The following is a 21,719-nucleotide window of genomic DNA, read 5'->3' as shown; positions in this document are numbered from 1 at the left end:
CTGGGTGTTCCCTGTGCCCCCAGCCTGGCACACCCAGCAGGTGACCCCGGGGCAGGGCATGGCCAGGACGTGCCTGTCGTGCTGCTGGGGGACTGTCCTCATCCCAGCAAAAGGGATTTGGGGGGTCTGGTTCAGTTCTTACCCCCAAAACTCTGTGTAGAGTTTAGTCCTGCTCTCTCTCTCTCTTCATTAGACATCTCTGTGTCTTCTTAGAATCATAGAATCATAGAATAGATTGGGTTGGAAAAGACCTCCAAGCTCATCAAGTCCAACCCCTGATCCAACCCCAATTACTATATCATGGCACTAAGGGCCACGTCCAATCTCTTTTTAAAAACCTCCAGGGATGGTGAATCCACCACCTCTCTGGGTAGGCCGTTCCAATGCCTGATAACCCTCTCTGTAAAGAATTTCTTCCTAACATCTAACCTAAACCTCCCCTGGCAGAGCTTGAGCCCATGTCCCCTTGTCCTATTGTTGGTTGCCTGGGAGAAGAGACCAACCCCCGCCTGGCTATAACCTCCCTTCAGGGAGTTGAAGAGAGTGATGAGGTCGCCTCTGAGCCTCCTCTTCTCCAGGCTAAACAGCCCCAGCTCCCTCAGCCTCTCCTCATAGGACTTGTGCTCAAGTCCCTTCACCAGCCTCGTTGCTCTTCTCTGGACCCGCTCCAGCACCTCAATATCCTTCCTGAACTGAGGGGCCCAGAGCTGAACACAATACTCAAGGTGTGGCCTCACCAATGCAGAGTACAGGGGAAGGATCACTTCCCTGCTCCTGCTGGCCACACTGTTCCTGATGCAGGCCAGGATGCCATTAGCCTTCTTGACCCCTTGTCCCCCTGGGCACACTGCTGGCTCATGTTCAGCCTCCTGTCGATCAGCACCCCCAGGTCCCTCTCTGCCTGGCTGCTCTCCAGCCACTCTGTGCCCAGCCTGTAGCGCTGCAGGGGGTTGTTGTGGCCAAAGTGCAGGACCCGGCACTTGGCCTTGTTGAACTTCATCCCATTGGAGTCAGCCCATCTCTCCAGTCTATCCAGATCCCTCTGCAGAGCCCTCCTGCCTTCCGGCAGGTCGACACTCCCTCCCAATTTAGTGTCATCAGCAAATTTGCTGATGATGGACTCAATCCCCTCATCTAAATCATCAATAAAGATGTTAAACAGGACTGGACCCAGCACTGACCCCTGGGGAACACCACTGGTGACCGGTCGCCAACTGGATGCAGCTCCATTCACCAGCACTCTCTGGGCCCGGCCCTCGAGCCAGTTCCTGACCCAGCACAGGGTGCCCCTGTCCAAGCCGTGGGCTGCCAGCTTTTCCAGGAGTATGCTATGGGAGACAGTGTCAAAGGCTTTGCTGAAGTCCAGATAGACCACATCCACAGCCTTTCCGTCATCCACCAGGTGGGTCACTTGATTGTAAAAGGAGATCAGGTTGGTCAGACAGGACCTGCCCCTCCTAAACCCATGTTGGCTGGGTCTGATCCCTTGTCCATCCTGTAGCTGCCGTGTGATTTCACACAGGATAATCTGTTCCATAACTCTGCCAGGCACCGAGGTCAGGCTGACAGGCCTGTAGTTACCCGGGTCAGCCTTGCAGCCTTTTTTATGGATTGGGGTGATATTTGCCAACTTCCAGTCATATGGGACCTCCCCAGTGAGCCAGGACTGTTGGAAGATGATGGAGAGCGGCTTGGCAAGCTCTTCTGCCAGCTCCTTCATTACCCTAGGATGGATCCCGTCTGGTCCCATAGACTTCTGAGGATCCAGATGACTCAGTAAGTCGCTAACTACATCCTCCTGGAATACAAGGGGACTACTTGGTTTCCTATCTCTGTCTACCAGCTCCAGAGGCCAGTTGCCTTGAGGGCCACCTGTCCTACTGGTAAAAACTGAGGCAAAGTAGGTGTTAAGTACCTCAGCCTTCTCCTCATCTCTTCTAACTATGTTTCCCTCCAAGTCCCTCAAAGAATGGAGGTTTTCTTTGCCCCTCCTTTTGTTATTAATGTATTTATAGAAGGACTTTTTGTTATCCTGAACAGAAGTGGCTAATTTAACTTCAAATTGGGCTTTTGTATCCCTGATTTTCTTTCTGCATGATCTAGCTGTCTTCCTGAATTCTTCGTAAGGAGCCAGCCCTTTCTTCCACAGTCGGTAAACTCTCTTTTTATGCCTGATTTCCTTCAGAATCTCCCTGTTTAACCAAGCTGGTTGTCTTCCCCGTCGGCTTGCCTTTCGGCACACCGGTACGGCCTGTTCCTGTGCACTCAAAACTTCCTGCTTGAAGCACATCCATCCTTCCTGAACCCCCTTGTTTTCAAGGGTTATTTCCCAGGGTATGCTCTGGACTAGACTTCTAAATAGGTCAAAATCTGCCCTCCGGAAGTCCAGCATCGAGGTTTTATTGTTGTTTCTCCTTGAATCTCTGAGTATTGAAAATTTTATTATTTCATGGTCACTATTTCCCAGGCGGCCTTCAACCACTACATCTCCCATCAGCCCTTCTCTGTTTGTAAACAACAGGTCTAGCGGGGCCTTACCCCTATTAGGTTCATTTACCAGTTGATGAAGGAAATTGTCCTCTATACGCTCCAGGAAATTCCTAGATTGCCTCTTCTCTGAAGTATTGAGCTCCCAGCTTGCCTGGTTGCAAGCTGCCTCTGCTGCTTTCTTCTCTCTCCTGGCTCTCTGCCACCGTTTCTGGACACTGCTCCTGCTGCTGCTCTGTCTCTGCTCACTCACGGTGGAGAAAACTTCTAGCTTTCTAGCTACAGACACTTGGTCTAGTTTAACACTGTTCTAAGTCTCTGTAGCCCCCTTGCCGGGGCTGGGGGGGGCCCAGAGGCCCCAAGGGGCTCCGAGCCCCTTCCTCGTGGCCTCGGAACATGGCCACCTCTCTCAACAACACCTTCAACAACAACCTTCTCTTCCGTTCCCCTTGGGATCTGTTTATATTTTGCAGAAGCGCTCATTGGGTAAAACCTCAAAACTTCAAGGGTCACCACCCCCTGGGGTTTTACCATTTTATAACTTCAGGGGGGAAAACTGTTTCCCCGCACCACACCATGGAACAACAACAATTTTTGAAATGGATTTACAGAAGGACAATAAAACAACAACAGATAAGACACCTATCCTGAATTTATTGACATTTTCAGAATTTTCTTATTAAAACCAGCATTCTTCTTCATAGAAACAACAGTCTTCTTGATGACAACAGTCTTATTATCAACAACCATCTTCTTAATAAAAACAAGTATCTTCTTAATAAAACAACAATCTTCTTAATAAAAATATCTTCTTAATAAAAACAACTATCTTCTAAATAAAACAACTATCTTCTTCGAACAAAACTATCTTCTTATAAAGGAAACTTATCTTCTTAAAAAAACTATGTTCTTAATAAAAAACTTATCTTCTTAAATTATTTTCTTTAGAAAACCAACAAACTTCTTAAAAATTCAATAATATAGAACGTATTTACAGAACAACATGTAAAACATATGTACAAGTGGCCGATTCCGTGGCCGGCAGGTCCGTCAGTCCTGCAAGAAAAGCAAGGGCACGGTCAGTGCAGTCGGGCCCTGCTGGCCGTTCCCTGTGCCCCCAGCCTGGCCCACGCTGGGCACAGCGGGACTCTGGTGCCAGGCCTGAGCCCGGCTGGGGATGGGAGCCGGGCCCCAGGCGCTGGCACGGGGCTTGTGTGGCCCAAAGCAGGCGCAGGGCAGGCCGGGGCTGGGGGTTGTGCCGCCACAATCCAGGGCACGGGGCACCGTGTCCCTGAGCGGGGCCACCCAGCCCAGCCCCAGCCTGGCGGCAGGTGACCCGCTGTGCCCGGGGCAGGGCATGGCCAGGACGGGCCTCACCTGCTGCTGATGGGGGACTCTCCTCATCCCAGCACCATGGCCTCCTCCTTCTCGCCTTCCTCTTCCACATCCATCTCTTCTTCCTCTTGCGTGTCCACCTCCATCTCCTCCACATGCTCTTCCAGGTCCACTTCCATACTCTCTTCGCCATCGCCATCCATGTCCACATCCATGGCTTCCTCGGTGTCTCTGACACCCTGCAGCAGGGAGCACAACCTCAGAGAGGGGTCTCTGTCCCAAACCATCCCCACAGGGGATGCCATCCCAGGTAGTCATGGGGTGCCCACCTCCATGGAACGGCACTGTACCTTCACTGGGACAAAACTGCACATCCTGCAGGAGCGATGCTGAGATCCAGTCAGCAGGGAGAGTTCCGGACTGACGGACTATCAGGGAGCTGGTAAGGACAGGGCGCTGGGAGCAGGAGGAAAGGTGCTCTTGGAGCAGGGGGAAGGGTGGTCTTGGACCAGGTGACAGGGGTTCGCTGCGAGCTGCTGAAGGTTCGCTGGCAGCAGGGGAATGGCTGCGTTGTGCTCGTCGCCGGGCCCTGGCAGTTCCACATGGAACACGGGCACAGCTCTGGCAGCTCTGATGTCACAGGAGGTCCAAGGCCACTCCACACTGGGGGATGGAGACTGTAGAATGATGGAATCCTGGACTGGTTTGACTTGGAAGGGACCCTAAAAATCATCTTCTTCAAATTTGAACAACCTTCCACCGCACCAGGTTGCTCAGGGCCCTGTCCAAGCACACCTTGAACATTCCCATGGATGGGGCATCCACAGCCTCTCTGAACAGCCCCTGCCAGGGCTTCAACACCCACAGTGCAAAAGAACATCTTCCTAAAGCAAATCAAAGCTGAGTCCTCCTCCTTCAGTGTAAAGCCATCCCCCCTTGTCCTCTCCCCGCAGGCCCTGCTGAACACTCTGGCCCAGCTCTCCTCTGGGCCCCTTCAGCTCCTGCCCGGCCACACTGAGGCCTCCCCGGGGCCCCAGGTTTCTCCCACGTCTCCACACAACCTTCTCTTCTCCAGGCTGAAGAGCCCCAACTTTGCCAGCCTGTGTGCAGAGGGGAGGTGCTCGAGTGCCCTGAGCCCCTTGGTGGCCTGGTCTGGCCTTGCTGCAGCACTTCCCTGGCCTTGTTGTGTCGGGGACCCCAGAGCTGGAGGCCGCACTGCAGGTGGGGTCTGCTGAGAGCGCAGCAGAGCGGCAGAACCCCCCCTGCCCTGCTGCCCCCAGGGCTGGGGATGAGCCCAGCACACGGGGGGGGCTGGCCTGAGAGGGCACATTCTAAGGGCCCATGGAACAACAACAGTCTTTGACATGGATTTACAGAAGGACAATAAAGCAACAACATATCAGAGACGTCTACAGAATTTATTGACTTTATCCTAATTTTCTTAATAAATCCAGCATTCTTCTTTACAGAAGCAACAGTCTTCTTGATCACAACAGTCTCAATATTAACAACTATCTTCTTAATAAAAAAAAAGTCTTCTTAATAAAAATATCTTCTTAATAAAAACAACTATCTTCTAAATAAAAATATCTACCTAATAAAAAACTATCTTCTTAAAAAGAAACCTTATCTTCTTTAAAAAACTATCTTCTTAAAAAGAAACCTTATCTTAAAAAACTATCATCTTCATAAAAAACTATCTTCTTAAATAAAAATCTATCTTCTTTAAAAGAAAACTTATCTTCTTAAAAAACCTATTGTCTTATGAAAAAAATATCTTCTTATTAAAAATCTATCTCTATCCAAACTACAATCTTCTTAAAAAGTGAATAATATAAAACATATTTACAGAAAAAAATGAAAAACATATGTAGAAAGGGGCCAATCCCATGGCCGGCAGGTCCGTCAGTCCTGGAAGAAAAGCAAGGGCACGGTCAGTGCAGTCGGGCCCTGCTGGGTGTTCCCTGTGCCCCCAGCCTGGCACACCCAGCAGGTGACCCTGGGGCAGGGCATGGCCAGTACGTACCTGTCGTGCTGCTGGGGGACTGTCCTCATCCCAGCACCATGTCCTCCTCCTCATCTTGCTGGTCCACATCCATCTCCTCGATCTCCTCCACCTCATCGACTTCCATCTCTTCTTCAGTCTCTTGGATGTCCACCTCCATCATCTCCTCAGTATCTCCGACAGTCTGTGTAAGGGAGCACAACCTCAGAGAGGGGTCCCTGTCCCACACCAGCCCCACTGAGCTCCAGCCTTCCTGGGAAGTCAGGGGTTTCCCACTTCCATGGATTGGCACTGTACCTTCACTGGGAGGAGGTTGCCCATCCTGCTGGGATGGCTGCTGAGCTCCAGAGAGTAGGTTGAGTCCAGGACTCACGAGTCTCTCAGGGATCACCTGACGAGGGTGCGCTGGGAGCTGCTCACAGATCGCTGGCAGCAGGGGAATGGCTGCGTTGTGCTCGTCGCCGGGCCCTGGCAGTTCCACATGGAACACGGGCACAGCTCTGGCAGCTCTGATGTCACAGGAGGTCCAGGGCAACTCCGCAGTGGGGATGGGGATCATGGAATGATGGAATCCTTGAATGGTTTGACTTCAGAGGGACCTTAAAAATCATCTTATTCCAAGCTGACCAGGTTGCTCAGGGTGGTCCTTGAATGTTCCCAGGGATGGGGCAGCCACAGCCTCTCTGCACAGCCCCTGCCAGGGCCTAACACCCTCACAGGAAACAATGTTTTCCTAACATCAAATCTAACCCTCCTCTCTGTCACTTTGAGCCCATTCCCCCTTCTCCTATCACTACAGTTGCTGACCAAGAGTCACCCTCCGGCTTCCTTGGAGGCCCCTTCCCACACGGGAAGGTTTCTCCCAGGTCTCCACACAAGCTTCTCTTCTCCAGGCTGAAGAGCCCCAACTTTGCCAGCCTGTGTGCAGAGGGGAGGTGCTCGAGTGCCCTGAGCCCCTTGGTGGCCTGGTCTGGCCTTGCTGCAGCACTTCCCTGGCCTTGTTGTGTCGGGGACCCCAGAGCTGGAGGCCGCACTGCAGGTGGGGTCTGCTGAGAGCGCAGCAGAGCGGCAGAACCCCCCCTGCCCTGCTGCCCCCAGGGCTGGGGATGAGCCCAGGACACGGGGGGGGGCTGGGCTGAGAGGGCACATTCTAAGGGCCTGAATAACAATGATAACCTATGAAATGTGTTTACAGGAGGACAATAAAACGACAACATATAAGACATATATACAGAATTTATTGATGTTTTCAGAACTTTCTTAATAAATCCAGCATTCTCCTTTATAGAAACAACAGTCTTCTTGATGACAACACTATTAATATGAACAACCATCTCTTTAATAAAAACAATTCTCTTCTTAATAGACAACTATCTTCTTAATAAAAATATCTTCTTAATAAAAAACTATCTTCTTAAAAAGAAACTTATCTTCTTTAAAAAAACTATTGTCTTTATAAAAAACTATCTTCCTAAATAAAAATCTATCTTCTTAAAAAGAAACCTTACCTTCTTAAAAAAACTGCCTTCTTAATAAAAAACTATCTTCTTATTTAAAAATCTATCTTTTTAAACTATCTTCTCTATACAAACAACAATCTTCTTAAAAAGTGAACAATAGAAAACATATTTACAGTACAATGTGAAAAACATATGTACAGGTGGCTGATTGCATGGTTGGCAGGTCTGTCAGCTCTGGCAGCTGTGATGTCACAGGAATTGTGGGGCCACTCCGCTGCGGGTGATGGGGTTATGAAATGATGGAATCCTGGACTGGTTTGTCTTTGGAGGGACCCTAAAAATCATCTTTTTCCAACCTGACCAGCCTCTCGGCAGACCAGGTCGCTCAGAGCCCCATCCAAGCAAACCTTGAATGTTCCCAGGAATAGGGCATCCAGTCTTTCTGCACAGCCCCTGCCAGGGCCTCACCACCCACAGTGCAAAAAAACATCTTCCTAAAGCAAATCAAACCTGATTCCCCCTCCTTCAGTGTAAAGCCATCCCCTCTTCTCCTCTCCTCCCAGTGCTGAACACTGTCCCCAGCTCTCCTCTGGGCCCCTTCAGCTCCTGCCCAGCCGCACTGAGGCCTCCCCGGGGCCTTCTCTTCTCCCGCCTCAGCAACCCCAACTCTCTCAGCCTTTCCACACAGCACAGGGGCTCCAGCCCTCGCAGCACCTCTGGGGCCTCCTCCCCACTGGCTCCAGTAGCTCCACGGCCTTCCTGCACTCAGCACCCCAGAGCTGGAGTCCGGGAGGAGCCCTGCGGGGGCTGCAGCTTCCTGGGGAACAGGGGAAGGTTTGGTTATCCCTGGACAGGAACTAAACACACTCCTGTGCTGAGGGATAAAATCCCCGGAGCGAAGCCTGTGCTGGGCAGAGTCCTGCTGCCATGGGCTGTTCTTTGTGGAGTCTGCAGGGATGCGTCGGGAGCAGATCCCGTCTGTCCCCTGGGCCCAGCTCCCGGCCCGGAGCGGCTCCATGGGACGCCTGGGCCGGTCCGTGGGTCCATCCCCCAGCTCAGCTCTGAGCTCCCTGTGCTCCCACAAGCCCAGGTTCCAAAGCAAACCCTGGCAATGGGGACACAGTCCGTGCCCTGCTGGCTCCCTCCAGCTGAGGCTGGGCCTGCAGCATCCTGGGGAGCCCCCAGAACAAACATTTTCCCCAGGGATTTCTGGAGCAGGAGCAAAAGCCAGAGTCCCCTGTGCTGATGCTCCCTCCGGGCCAGCTCCAGCCCCTCGGGGTGCCCGAGAGAAGGGGGTGCCCCCAGCCCAGTGCACCCTCCTCAGCGCTGGGGCCACCCAGGGAAGAGCCATTGAGGAGGCTCTGCAGGACCACGCAGGCACGGCCCTGCTCCCACATGGGATCCCAGGGCACAGGGCCCCGTGGGATTGGCCTCTACAGATCCCAAGTACGTGCAAAGCAATTGCCAGGAGAGTGGGACCTCTGTCAGTGGGACTCCTCTGAGCACAGGGACCCCACACTAGGAGTGGCCATTCCAACACCCCCAGACACCTCCAGCCCTGGGAACCCAGAGCAAGTGGAAACCAGAACTCTGCAAAAGCTGCGAGTGCCCAAAGCAAACACAAAGAGAGCTGAGGTGTGAAAACAATGATTATTTATTTACAGAAGAGCAACAAAACCAATGAACAACACAACATATTCAAATTATAAGAATCTTTATTACAACAATGGTCTACAAAACACATTTAAATTCTAAGGGTGTCTTTAACAACAATAGTCTATGAAATGTATTTGCAGAAAGACAGCAAAACAACAACATATAAAACATATATTCAGAATGTATTTACATTATAAGAACAATAATATTCCTAATAGAAACAGTCTTCTTAATAAAAGTAACAATCCTCCTTATAAGAACAACAATCTTCTAAAGAAATACAACAATCTTCTAAAGAAATACAACAATCTTCTAATTAAATCAACTATCTATAAAACATATTTATGGCCGATTGCATGGCCGGCAGGTCTGTCAGTCCTGGAAGAAAAGCAAGGGCACGGTCAGTGCAGTCGGGCCCTGCTGGGTGTTCCCTGTGCCCCCAGCCTGGCACACCCAGCAGGTGACCCTGGGGCACGGCATGGCCAGGACGTGCCTGTCGTGCTGCTGGGGGACTGTCCTCATCCCAGCACCATGTCCTCCACCTCGTCCTCTTCATCCACTTCCATCTTGTCCACATCCTCCTCCACATCCAGTTCCATCTCCTCCTCCACATCCACTTCTACATCGATCTCCATCATCTCCTCCATATACAACACAACATCCACTTCCATTGGCTCTTCGCTGTCTTTCTGACCCTGCAGCAGGGAGCACAACCTCAGAGAGGGGGCCCTATCCCACTCCAGCCCCACTGAGCTCCTGCCCACCCTGGCAGTCAGGGGGTGCCCACCTCCAAGGAGTGGCACTGTACCTTCACTGGAACAAGGCTGCACATCCTGCTGGGATTGATGATGAGCTCCAGAGAACAGAGAGATTCCAGGACTGATGGGACTCTCAGGGATCACCTGTCGGTGCGCTGGGAGCTGCTCAAGGTTCACTGGCAGCAGGGCAATGGCGGCGGTGTGCTCGCCGCCGGGCCCATGGAACGCGGGAAAATCTCTGGCAGATATGATATGGAACTGCGGGACCAATCCATGGGCGGGGATGGTGTTTATGGTATGATGGGAGTTCCGGTTTCTTTGGTTTGGAAGGGAGCCAAAAGCCATCTTGTTTCTACCTGACCAGCCTCCCACCAGACCAGGTGGTCCTTGATGGGGCATCCACAGCCTCTCTGCACAGCCCCTGCCAGGGCCTCAACACCCTCACAGGAAACAATATTTTCCTAATATCAAATCTAACCCTCCTCTCTGTCACTTTGAGCCCATTCCCCCTTCTCCTGTCACTACAGTTGCTGACCAAGAGTCACCCTCTGGCTTCCTTGGAGGCCCCTTCCCACACGGGAAGGTTTCTCCCAGGTCTCCACACAAGCTTCTCTTCTCCAGGCTGAAGAGCCCCAACTTTGCCAGCCTGTGTGCAGAGGGGAGGTGCTCGAGTGCCCTGAGCCCCTTGGTGGCCTGGTCTGGCCTTGCTGCAGCACTTCCCTGGCCTTGTTGTGTCGGGGACCCCAGAGCTGGAGGCCGCACTGCAGGTGGGGTCTGCTGAGAGCGCAGCAGAGCGGCAGAACCCCCCCTGCCCTGCTGCCCCCAGGGCTGGGGATGAGCCCAGGACACGGGGGGGTCTGGGCTGAGAGGGCACATTCTAAGGGCCTGAATAACAATGATAACCTATGAAATGTATTTACAGAAGGACAATAAAACGACAACATATAAGACACGTATCCTGAATTTATTGACATTTTCAGAATTTTCTAAATACAACCAGCATTCCTCTTTACAGAAACAACAGTCTTCTTTATGAAAACAGTCGTAATATCAACAACGATCTTCTTAATAAAAACTACTATCTTCTCAATGAAACAACTATCTACTTAATAAAAAACTATCTTCTAAAAAGAAACCTCATCTTCTTAAAAAAACTACCGTCTTCATAAAAAACTATCTTCTTAATTAAAAATCTATCTTCTTAAACTATCTTCTTTATATAAATAACAAATTTCTTAAAAAGTCAACAATAGAAATCGTATTTACAGAACAACAAGGAACAGTGTTAAAAACATATGTACAGCATGGCCAATTGCATGGCTGGCACATCCATCAGTCCTGGAAGAAAAGCAAGGGCATGGTCAGTGCAGTCGGGCCCTGCTGGGTGTTCTCTGTGCCCCCTGCCTGGCACACACGGTAGGTGACCCTCCCAAAAACTGAATACAAATGGAAGATTCCTCCCAGACAAAAGGTACCACCACACAAAGCTCTTGCTGCCCACGGAGTGCCCAGGCTAGCCCAGCAATTGCACCTGAAGCCAAAGGTTCCAGGCTTTCTTTCCTGGGGCACAGGGCTGCTCTTCCCTTTTTTCTACCCATCACTGCAATTGCCGGTCCCACCTCCCCAAAAACTGCATACAAATGAAGATTCCTCCCAGACAAAAGGTGCCACCACACAAACCTCTTGCTGCCCACGGAGTGCCCAGGCTGATCCAACAATTGCACCTGAAGCCAAAGGTTCCAGCCTTTCTGTCCTGGGGCACAGGGCTGCTGTTCCCTTTTTTCAGCCCTGTGCTGCAATTGCTGCTCTCACCTTCCCAAAATGGAATACAAATGAAGATTCCTCCCAGACAAAAGATGACCCCACACAAAGCTCTTGCTGCCCACGGAGTGCCCAGGCTGCCCTACCAACTGCACCTGAAAGCCAAAGGTTCCAGGTTTTCTGTCCTGGGGGAAAGGGCTGTTCTTCCCTTTTTTCAGCCCTGCGCTGCAATTGCCGGTCCCACCTCCCCAGAACTGAATACAAATGAAGATTCCTCCCAGACAAAAGGTGCCACCACAGAAAGCTCTTGCTGCCCATGGAATACCAAGAGTGGCCCACCACCTGAACATGAGAGACAAAGGGTAAAGGGCTGAACTGCCCTCATTCTGTTTTTGAAGCCCTCCACTTAAATTGCCAGTCCTACTCCACAAAAACACGGACAGTCACAGACCTACCTCACAGGCCATCAGACAGAGCTGGGAGGGTGGCTGTGTTCTTCCTGCTCTCCCTGCCTGGGCGACCTGCTGCCCAAAGTGCCCTGCCACGTCCTCACTGACATGCCACAGCCCTGTTTGCCTCCTCCTATTGGCCACACTCCACGTCGTTTGTACTCCCTGGACCAGTTTATGTCACCCAGAAACGACCTGGACTCCATCCCCTGCTGAGCTGATTAGGCCTCGCAAGGCAGCTGGGCACAGCTGGGCTGAGCTGGGAGCAGTTTCTCCCTGCAGTTTAAATCTCCCACAGACACTCTCAGCTCCATCCAATGATCAGAGCTTGCAGGGCGGCTGGGCTGAGCTGGGCTGAGCGTGGAGCAGCTTCTCCATGGACTATAAATCTCCGACAAAGAACCTTGGCTTCTCCCTTGGTCACCTCAGAAAGCCTCGAAGGGCAGCTGAGCTGAGCTGGTCTGCTCAGATGCCAGGACAGAGAGCGCTTGCTGCCCATGGAGTGCCCAGGCTAGCCCACAGACTGCACCAGAAACCACGAAGGTAAGGGTTTTCTTTCCGGGGGAAAAAGACTGATGTTTGCTTGCAGGTATCATAGAGCTGAAATAGGAAGTCCAGCTCCAAAAATTGAATATGGATGAGAATATCTCCTAGACAAAAGGTACCAGGACAGAAAGCACTTGCTGCCCATGGGGTGCCTGGGCTGTCCCACCAACTGCACCACAAACCAAAATGGTAAGTGCTTTCTTACCTGTGGGAAAGCGATGTTGTTGAATTTCAGGAATCCTGTGCTGAAATGGACAATCTGACTCTCAGAATTGCATATGGACGAAGATTCCTCCCAGACAAAAGGTGCCAGGACACAAAGCCCTTGCTGCCAATGGAGTGCCCAGGCTGGGACACCAACTGCACCAGAGAGCCAAGGGTTTCAGGCTTTCTCTCCTGGGGATAAGGGCTGTTGTTTGCTTTTCTCAGCCCTGTGCTCAAACTGCCAGTCTTGGGCGGGGCATGGCCAGTATGTGCCTGTCGTGCTGCTGGGGGACTGTCCTCATCCCAGCACCATGTCCTCCTCCTCATCTTCGTCACTGACATCCATGTCCTCGATCTCCTCCACCACATCGACGTCCATTTCTTCTTAAAACTCTTGCACATCCACCTCCTTCATCTCTTCTGTATCCAACACAACATCCACATCCATCTCTTCCTCCGTATCTCTTATTCCAACCTGACCAGGTTGCTCAGGGTCCTGTCCAAGTGGGCCTTGAATGTTCCCAGGGATGGGGCAGCCACAGCCTCTCTGCACAGCCCCTGCCAGGGCCTCACCACCCTCACAGGAAACAATATTTTCCTAACATCAAATCTAACCCTCCTCTCTGTCAGTTTGAGCCCCTTGTCCTGTCACTACAGTTGCTTACCAAGAGTCACCCTCCGGCTTCCTTGGAGGCCCCTTCCCACACGGGGAGGTTTCTCCCAGGTCTCCACACAAGCTTCTCTTCTCCAGGCTGAAGAGCCCCAACTTTGCCAGCCTGTGTGCAGAGGGGAGGTGCTCGAGTGCCCTGAGCCCCTTGGTGGCCTGGTCTGGCCTTGCTGCAGCAGTTCCCTGGCCTTGTTGTGTCGGGGACCCCAGAGCTGGAGGCCGCACTGCAGGTGGGGTCTGCTGAGAGCGCAGCAGAGCGGCAGAACCCCCCCTGCCCTGCTGCCCCCAGGGCTGGGGATGAGCCCAGCACACGGGGGGGGCTGGGCTGAGAGGGCACATTCTAAGGGCCCATGGAACAACAATAATCTTTGACATGTATTTACAGAAGGACAATAAAGCAACAACATATCAGAGATGTCTACAGAATTTATTGACTTTTTCCAATTTTTTTTTAAAAATCCAGCATTCTCCTTTACAGAAGCAACAGTCTTCTTGATGACAACAGTCTTAATATCAACAGCCATCTTCTTAATAAAAACAATTATCTTCTTGAAAAAACAACTATCTTCTTAATAAAAATATCTTCTTAATAAAAACAACTATCTTCTAAATAAAAATATCTACTTAGTAAAAAACTATCTTCTTAAAAAGAAACCTTATCTTCTTTAAAAAACTATCATCTTAATAAAAAACTATCTTCTTAAATAAAAATCTATCTTCTTTAAAAGAAAACTTATCTTCTTAAAAAACCTATTGTCTTATGAAAAAACTATCTTCTTATTAAAAATCTATCTTCTTAAACTATTTTCTCTATCTAAACTACAATCTTCTTAAAAAGTGAATAATGTAAAACATATTTACAGAAAAAAATGAAAAACATATGTACAGAGGGGCCAATTCCATGGCCGGCAGGTCCGTCAATCCTGGAAGAAAAGCAAGGGCACGGTGAGTGCAGTCGGGCCCTGCTGGGTGTTCCCTGTGCCCCCAGCCTGGCACACCCAGCAGGTGACCCCGGGGCAGGGCATGGCCAGGACGTGCCTGTTCTGCTGCTGGGGGACTGTCCTCATCCCAGCACCATGTCCTCCTCCTCATCTTGCTGGTCAACATCCATGTCCTCCATCTCCTCCACCACATCGACCTCCATCTCTTCATCAAACTCTTGGATGTCCACCTCCATCATCTCCTCTGCATCCACCACAACGTCCACATCCATCTCTTCCTCTGTATCTCCGGCAGTCTGTGTAAGGGAGCACAACCTCAGAGAGGGGTCCCTGTCCCACACCAGCCCCACTGAGCTCCAGCCTTCCTGGGAAGTCAGGGGTTTCCCACCTCCATGGATTGGCACTGTACCTTGACTGGGAGGAGGTTGCCCATCCTGCTGGGATGGCTGCAGAGCTCCAGAGAGTAGGTTGAGTCCAGGACTCACGAGTCTCTCAGGGATCACCTGACGAGGGTGCGCTGGGAGCTGCTGACGGTTCGCTGGCAGCAGGGGAATGGCTGCGTTGTGCTCGTCGCCGGGCCCTGGCAGTTCCACATGGAACACGGGCACAGCTCTGGCAGCTCTGATGTCACAGGAGGTCCAGGGCCACTCCGCAGTGGGAGATTGGGATTGTCGAATGCTCAAATCCTTGAATGGTTTGGCTTGGCAGGGACACGAAAAATCATCTTGTTCCAACCTGGTCAACCTTCCACCACACCAGGTTGCTCAGGGTCCTGTCCAAGTGGGCCTTCAACGTTCCCAGGGATGGGGCATCCTCAGCCTCTCTGCACAACCTGTGCCAGGGCCTCAACACCCTCCTTGCTAAATAAAACCTCCCTAAAGCAAATCAAACCTAAATCCACCTCCTTCAGTGTGAAGCCATCGCCCCTTCTCCTCTCCCCAGGCCCTGCTGAACACTCTGTCTCCAGCTTTCCTCTGGCTTTCGTAGCCAATAGGAACCTGCATCGATTGTCCCTGTCTTTTGCTCTTTGCAACAGACCTGAGGACACCTGGATCATTTTTCCCCCCTGAATTCCTGATACTCAAATAGAGACTTATTTTCTCTTTCTTTAAAGCTTTGTATTTTTCTTCCTTTTTTTCTAAGAAAAGGGCTGGGCTGAGGTTCATGAGTGCCCAGCGACTCCCCTTTGCCCATTCCCTGCTCCCACAGCCCTGCCTGCCCCAGCCCTGCCCCTCTCAGCATCGCATCCCCCGGCACTCTCTGCAGCACCCACGGCTCCCACACCCTGCACCCCCTCCAGGACCCTGCACCCATGGGGCCCATGGCACCCCACCAACAGCACCCTCACACCAAAGGCCCCCTGGCCCCTCCCCAACACAGCCTGTGCTGCCCACTCCACGTGTCCCCCCGAGTGGGGGACATGGGCCGTGCCCGCTGCCAGCAGCAGGAATCGGGGCAGGGCAAGGATCCCTCACTGGCCTTTGGGCTCTTCCACAGCCCAGGGCAATGCCATGGGGATGGGAAACAAAGCCCAGAGTACTTCGAGCTTCCAAGCCAGTATCCCCAGCCCGGGGGGGCCGTGCCAGCACCCCCAGACAACCGAGTTACAGAAGGACAATACAACAGCAACACATTAAACATCTATACAAAATGTATTTACATTATAAGAACCATTATGAAAACAAGAATCTTCTTATAAAAATAACAATCTTCTTAATATTAACAACTGTCTTCTTAAGAAAAAAACTGTCTTAATAAAAAACTACCATCTTAAAAAACCTTTTTCTTCTACATAAAACTACGATTATAATAAAAGACTACCTTCTTGATAAAAAACATCTTCTTAATTAAAAAAATTATCTTCCTGAATAAAATCTATCTTCTTATTATTAAAAAATCCTTTTCTGAAAAAACAACTATCTTCTCTAAAAAACAACTATCTTCTTTCTAAAACCCACTATTTTCTTAAAAAATCAAAAGTATAGAATGTATGTACAAAAACAGGAAACAACGTAGAGAACATATGTACAACATGGCCGATTCCATGGCCAGCGTGTCCGTCAGTCCTGCAAGAAAAGCAAGGGCACGGTCAGTGCAGTCGGGCCCTGCTGGCCGTTCCCTGTGCCCCCAGCCTGGCCCACGCTGGGCACAGCGGGACTCTGGTGCCAGGCCTGAGCCCGGCTGGGGATGGGAGCCGGGCCCCAGGCGCTGGCACGGGGCTTGTGTGGCCCAAAGCAGGCGCAGGGCAGGCCGGGGCTGGGGGTTGTGCCGCCACAATCCAGGGCACGGGGCACCGTGTCCCTGAGCGAGGCCACCCAGCCCAGCCCCAGCCTGGCGGCAGGTGACCCGCTGTGCCCGGGGCAGGGCATGGCCAGGACGGGCCTCACCTGCTGTGATGGGGGACTCTCCTCATCCCAGAATCATTTCTTCCACCTCATCTTCCTGATCTACTTCCATATCCTCGATCTTGTCCACCACATCAACTTCCATCTCTTCCAAAGTCTCTTCAACATCCACATCCATACTCTCCTCCATATCTAACACCATGTCTACTTCCATGGCTTCCTCACTGTCTCTCTGACCCTGCAGCAAGGGAGAACAACCTCAGAGAGGGGTCTCTGTCCCAAACCATCCCCACAGGGGATGCCATCCCAGGTAGTCATGGGGTGCCCACCTCCATGGAATGGCACTGTACCTTCACTGGGACAAAACTGCACATCCTGCAGGAGCGATGCTGAGATCCAGTCAGCAGGGAGAGTTCCGGACTGACGGACTATCAGGGAGCTGGTAAGGACAGGGCGCTGGGAGCAGGAGGAAAGGTGCTCTTGGAGCAGGGTGAAGGGTGGTCTTGGACCAGGTGACAGGGGTTCGCTGCGAGCTGCTGAAGGTTCGCTGGCAGCAGGGGAATGGCTGCGTTGTGCTCATCGCCGGGCCCTGGCAGTTCCACATGGAACACGGGCACAGCTCTGGCAGCTGCGATGTCACAGGAGGTCCAAGGACCCCCCACTCCGCAGTGGGGGATGGGGATCATGGAATGATGGAATTCTTGAATGGTTTGGCTTGGAAGGGACCCTAAAAATCATCTTCTTCAAATTTGAACAACCTTCCACCGCACCAGGTTGCTCAGGGCCCTGTCCAAGCACACCTTGAACATTCCCATGGATGGGGCATCCACAGCCTCTCTGAACAGCCCCTGCCAGGGCTTCAACACCCACAGTGCAAAAGAACATCTTCCTAAAGCAAATCAAAGCTGAGTCCTCCTCCTTCAGTGTAAAGTCATCCCCCCTTGTCCTCTCCCCGCAGGCCCTGCTGAACACTCTGGCCCAGCTCTCCTCTGGGCCCCTTCAGCTCCTGCCCGGCCGCACTGAGGCCTCCCCGGGGCCTTCTCTTCTCCCACCTCAGCAACCCCAACTCTCTCAGCCTTTCCACACAGCACAGGGGCTCCAGCCCTCGCAGCACCTCTGGGGCCTCCTCCCCACTGGCTCCAGCAGGCTGTCCTGTGCTCAGCACCCCAGAGCTGGAGGCCGGGAGGAGCCCTGTGGGGGTTGCAGCTTCCTGGGGAACAGGGGGAATATTGGGGTATCCCTGGACAGCAACTAAACGCACTCCTGTGCTGAGGGATAAAATCCCCGGAGCGAAGCCTGTGCTGGGCAGAGTCCTGCTGCCATGGGCTGTTCTTTGTGGAGTCTGCAGGGATGCGTCGGGAGCAGATCCCGTCTGTCCCCTGGGCCCAGCTCCCGGCCCGGAGCGGTTCCATGGGACGCGTGGCCGGGCCGTGGGTCCATCCCCCAGCTCAGCTCCGAGCTCCCTGTGCTCCCACAAGCCCAGGCTCCAAAGCAAACCCTGACAATGGGGACACAGGGGCTATTTGGGGATCCTCTGGGCAGTGCAGGTTACAAACAACAGTTTCTCAGGAGGTTCATTGAAAAACAATTTTTACTTGCACGCTTTAGAACATCCAGATAGATTAAGGCAGTTGGCAATGCTTGGACTTGATTTTTGGGTTCCAATGTATTTTGGGGAGAAGAAGGTAGGAGAAGAAAAAGACAGAGAAGAAAAGGAGAGAAAGGTAGATAGTCACCGGCCTTGGATCCAGCAGGTTTATCTCCAGTGCATGGGAGCACACCACCAAGCGCATACCTTTCATCTTTTATCAGTCCCCAGTGCCCTGGGGCCCTGCCCAGATGGGCATGTGCTAACTGTGGCTCCCAAGTCTCCTGCCAGAGCTTTACACAGTGCCAGAAGATTCCTGGTGCCATTTGGGGGCTTAGGGCGTCCCATGTGCCCAAACACCCCATTCCAGTTTATTATGTCTGAATTAATCTTTGGGGGTTTTTTATCTGCAAAAAACTTTAGGGATTTGCTTCCAGGGAAGGTATGTCCCAATACCTGCTCCGCTCAGAGACAGTGGTTGTGTCAAGTATTAAAGCCCTATTCTAAACAAGGAGCAGGTACAGGATTTGGATCCAGAAATTCTCCAGCCTTGGTTGTGCATGACATCCCCCTGCTTCAGCTTCCTCAGCTACAAACCTCAGGCAGGACAAAAGATAACAGGGGAGGGGGGAGCAGGATCCAACAACATACACTGCTGTTGGAGCAGGATAAGAATTAAAACCTTGGAATTTCCAATTGATTAGTTCTCTCCTGCTGCTGTGGACACCTGGCACAAGGTGCTTCTCATGGAACCACCTGAGTTGGAAGGGACCCACAAGGATCAGCGACTCCAACCCCTGGGACACCCTAAGAGTCCCATCACATGTCTGAGAGTGTTACAACACAAACCCACCCTCTTCTACAGAAAGAAGCCGCAACTTCCAAATCATTTGGGTGATTTTTGTCCTGATCATGGGAATCTTCTCCTGCAGTCTGGGCTTATGGACAATTATCCTTCTCCACATACATTATTTAGTTTATAACAAGTGAAATTGCTGTTACACAGTGGCTGAGCTGCTCTGAACTCCTCTCCTTCCATTTTCCAATTAAATAGAGCACCAGCAACACACTCATCTTGGAGTAAAGCCTAAAGTTGCTCCTTCTAGGACATAAGCTTATGAAACCCTTATCACTTACAGTATTTAAACAAACAACCTCTTGTTTTTATCTTCTATTTTCCCTACAGCTTCTTCTTTATACCTTCTATTTTTCCCACTTCCCAGTATTTTAGCTGATGCCTTGAACCAACACACTGAATTTCTGTAAAGTGTTTCTTTTCAGGGAGGAAAAAAAATAACCATTGATCTCATGTGTTATTAAAGAAAAGACATAACACTGGGTATGAAGGGAAATGGTCAAATTTGCTAAAAAAAGACAATTGTGAAACACAAGCATGACTTCTGCTTAACAATAAAACCCCTCTCCACTTTGGAACATTCTGTTTCTAAGGTGTAATTAATAAAGTGAGTTTATCAATGTAAGGAACGAATGGCAATGTAAGGGCATGAAGCTGAATCGGGGGGGTTTAAGCTGGATCTCAGCAAAAGGTCCTTCCCCCAGAGGGTGGTTGGCACTGACCAGGCTCCCCAGGGCAGTGGGCACAGCCCTGAGGCTGCCAGAGCTCCAGGAGCATTTGGACAATGCTCTCAGGGACAGGGTGGGATTGTTGGAGTGTCTGTGCAGAGCCAGATTTGGACTCAATGATCCTTGTGGGTCCCTTCCAGCTCAGCGTATTCTATTCTATTCTATTCTATCCTACGCGTTAGTGACAAAGTTGGGAGTCACTCAGTACTTTGGGAGTGTTTTGTTCCCTCAGGTCCCAGTGTCTCAGGAAGCTCTGGGGAAGCTCCCGTTTGCCTGTGGGCACAGCCAGGGGTGCAGGAGGCTGCAGAGTCTGCACCGTCCCAGCCATCCCACCCTAGGGGCTCGGGACAGTGGGAACTGCCAGAGTCTGAACCCCTGTCCTATTGCTGCCCATGGGGGCTTTGGAGCTGGGACAAAAAGGTGGGTGGTGATGCAAACCAGGGAAAGCAGGACTGGGTTAGGTGAGCCTGGCCCAGGGGAACAGACATGCCACTGCTTTGGGCACCTTTTCGTTTACAGAACTCCTTGGAATGGTCTCAGGTGTCTTGGTGCATGTGCAGCATTCCAAGTATTAAACACAAATCCTGTTGCTTCCATGTGTACTGCCTGGACAGTTCTCCTAGTGACACTTTGCCTGGACAGGTCTCCTAGTGGGACTTGTGTCTTTCTGTGTGGACTGTTCACTGTAGGACAGTCACTGAACTTCAGCTGCTGCTCAGATAACAAGTACTGAGCTTCATTGCCAGGGAGGACTAGGAGCTGGGGTGTCAGGGTGAACTCTGTGCTCAGAATTAATTTAAACTTTGCAAAATATATCAGTGAGAATTTCTGTGAGGAAATCCTCACTTTTAAGCATTTCACAGATAAAAGGAGAGGTGTACGACAGCCTGGCTGAAAAGCTCACCACAGTTTATGACTGGGGCTTGTGAAAAACCTATTGGAGATGTCAGAACAGGAGTGAACGTGTGTGTGACCCCCAGGCAAGGCCGGAGCAGGGCTCTGCCTCCTGCATGTTTGGCAGGCATTGGCTGTGCCAGGGGGCTGGGACTGCAGCCCTGCCCATGCCAGCCCTGCCCTGCACCAGCCAAAGCCACTGCAGGCTGGACAGGGGAACTGGGAGTCCAAGGTCCAGCTCACAGAGCGGCTCACAAGTCGGGCCAGCTCTGCCTGGCACCTCACCAGCACCTTCCCTGCCTCGGTGCCGGCTGGCCGAGCTGTACAGCGAGGGCTCCCTGTGCCCCAGGGTAACACCTGAAAGTGGTGTTGCCCCAGGAAAGTGGGACAAGAAGCGCTGCCTGCTCAGTGCCCACAGTGGCTCCGTGGCTGGTCCTGGCACCGTCCTGAGCCCCACTGTGGTCTCGTGTGGCTCCAGCCACAGAATCCCAGAATCCCAGAACGGGTCAGGTTGGAAGGGACCACAGTGGGGCATCTGGTCCCTGCTCCTGCTCCAGTTACCTCAGAGCACATAACACCGGATTGTGTCCAGAGAGTTCTGGAATATCTCCAGTGAGGGAGACTCCACACTCTCTCTGGTCTCTGCTCAGTGCTCAGCCACTGCACAGGAAAGAAATTCTTCCCCATATTCAGGTGGAACTTCCCAGGCATCAGTTTCTGCCCCGACCTCTTGTCCTGATTCTGGGCCCCCTGAGCAGAGCCTGGGCCATCCTCTGACCACTCCCTGCAGATATTTATATAAATTTATATATTTATATATTTAGATATTTAGATATTTAGATATTTATTTATACACAGGGTCCTGGCTTGGCCTGGCTCTGGTGGGTGGCAGCGAGTGCCAGAGCCTGCCCGGCCGTGGGGCTGGGGCGGCGGCCCTACTCGGGGTGCATGTTCTGGGGCCGGGGCGGTTTGTGGGGCCGGGGCACGCTGCAGGGCCGGGGCAGGTTCAGGGCACGGCCCATGCCGGGGCAGGCGGGCC

The 21,719-nt window shown here is 51.8% G+C and overlaps 2 long non-coding RNA genes across 2 annotated transcripts; both read right to left on the bottom strand.

Moving 5' to 3' along the window:
* Positions 1 to 3,458: 3,458 nt before the first annotated feature.
* LOC135423770 (uncharacterized) lies at positions 3,459 to 4,456 on the bottom strand. The gene is made up of 2 exons (XR_010434943.1): positions 4,173 to 4,456; positions 3,459 to 4,061 (listed from the first exon to the last, which is right to left on the bottom strand). It is a non-coding gene; the product is annotated as an uncharacterized LOC135423770 (long non-coding RNA).
* Positions 4,457 to 13,860: 9,404 nt separating this feature from the next.
* LOC135423769 (uncharacterized) lies at positions 13,861 to 15,027 on the bottom strand. The gene is made up of 2 exons (XR_010434942.1): positions 14,679 to 15,027; positions 13,861 to 14,565 (listed from the first exon to the last, which is right to left on the bottom strand). It is a non-coding gene; the product is annotated as an uncharacterized LOC135423769 (long non-coding RNA).
* Between the last annotated feature and the right edge of the window lie 6,692 nt (positions 15,028 to 21,719).

This window comes from Pseudopipra pipra, chromosome 17, assembly GCF_036250125.1.
Source record: "Pseudopipra pipra isolate bDixPip1 chromosome 17, bDixPip1.hap1, whole genome shotgun sequence".
In the NCBI taxonomy this organism is placed as follows: domain Eukaryota; kingdom Metazoa; phylum Chordata; class Aves; order Passeriformes; family Pipridae; genus Pseudopipra; species Pseudopipra pipra.
The sequence above is the reverse complement of the archived record's forward strand: the minus strand, read 5'-3'. Positions and strand labels throughout refer to the sequence as shown.